Raw genomic sequence first — 1,615 nt, forward strand, 5'->3', positions numbered from 1 at the left:
CTACCTACTAATTTTTTTCTAGAATTTTTGGTCAGGCCAATTAGTACAGTTTATTAGAAGAAGTCTCCCCTGTTTCAGGGTTCGGCTACTCTGACCCTTCTGCACTACGAATCAAATTTATTCTTGTACAGAAATCCAATGACTATGCCATTTGTTTCAATTAAAAATAGACTCAATAAGTAATCCATACATATAAAGTTTGATTCCTAATTCTTAATACACAATTTATGGTGAATTTCTAAAGTCAGAACAGGGAATCCAGAAATTGTTCTAACCCTGTTTCACCAAAACGTAAATATCTCATAAAATACAACTCTTTTACCTATTTTGTTTCTTCCATATAAAAATAGATTCATTAAGCTTCAATTAAAAATTTTATTCATCATCTAATTCACTTTATACTATTTTTGGTATATTTTCAAAGTTGGACTACTGTTACTATCCAAATCTGTTTTAGTATAAAATGTTGATAACTAAGTTGATAACATCTTCATTTCTTGTCTCTACAACATTTACCAACAATTCCTCTTATTACTCTTCAGTAACATATCAAAACATACCATACTTAAGGTTTTGGTAACATTTACAAAACATACCAAAATATCACTTAACAACTTAAATACTTTCAAAATAACCAAAAGACATCCTAGGTACAATGCCATTTTCTAAAAAGATAGAAACTTCACCAATTTGAGTTTGGGGATCGGCTTGTATGCTGAGTCCTTATACTTTCGTACCTAGCCTGTGCACGGAAACAAACCGTACGCTGAGAATACTCTCAGTGGTATTTCTATAAACAATAGCTTAATCAACTTTAAAACATGGTAATTCAAACACATTATTGCTATTATTCAATATCAATCAGTACTTTGATAACCTTTACTTTATTTACCCTTATTAACATAACTCGAACACTAATGGATACACGGATCCAACCCACACTCCAGGATAAGCACATAGTGCTTCATCGAACAAATCCGAACTTTAACATTATAGTACACAAAGTACTTCATCGGAACAAATCCGAACTTTAACATGAGTCGACACATAGTGTCTCATCGACTCAATGTCGGAATATCCCAATACTTCCAATTCCTATGACATGTCAACTATATCCGACTAGCCCGACATCTGTTAATAGGGTATTCAAAATCACATTCATTTCAATATGGTAAAAATACTTACCTCATTCACATTTTCATACAATATAAATATCAAATATAGCAATAACGATTAAGCTCGGTTTATAGAAATACAAACCACTATTTATCGAATTTAATCGATATCTTCGTTCACTTTCTCTTTTCTCTTCTTTGATGACGTATCCGGTGCTACGTTTGCTACTAACAATCATACAATTAAAAATCATCAATATACTAATTCATAAAACACATTTTCACTTTCTATCAAACTTTTACAAAAATTCCAATTTCGTCCTTTTTCCATTACTAATCTTTTTTTCTTTAACTTAAGCTTCATATTCTCTTTTAATCAACTCATTAACAATTTCTAACTCATAAAATTCATTATAAAACATAAATTTTGAGCTCTATTCAACTTAATCCCTATTTAAAGCTAACTTAGAATTCTTTTAATAAATCACTCAATTTTCACT

General features: G+C 30.3%; 1 long non-coding RNA gene across 1 annotated transcript; it reads right to left on the reverse strand.

The window, feature by feature from the left end:
* Positions 1–603: 603 nt before the first annotated feature.
* On the reverse strand, positions 604–1,351 carry LOC128284017 (uncharacterized). The gene is made up of 2 exons (XR_008274304.1): positions 1,261–1,351; positions 604–742 (listed from the first exon to the last, which is right to left on the reverse strand). It is a non-coding gene; the product is annotated as an uncharacterized LOC128284017 (long non-coding RNA).
* Positions 1,352–1,615: the final 264 nt, after the last annotated feature.

The sequence above is a fragment of the Gossypium arboreum genome, chromosome 11 (assembly GCF_025698485.1).
Source record: "Gossypium arboreum isolate Shixiya-1 chromosome 11, ASM2569848v2, whole genome shotgun sequence".
Classification (NCBI taxonomy): Eukaryota; Viridiplantae; Streptophyta; class Magnoliopsida; order Malvales; family Malvaceae; genus Gossypium; species Gossypium arboreum.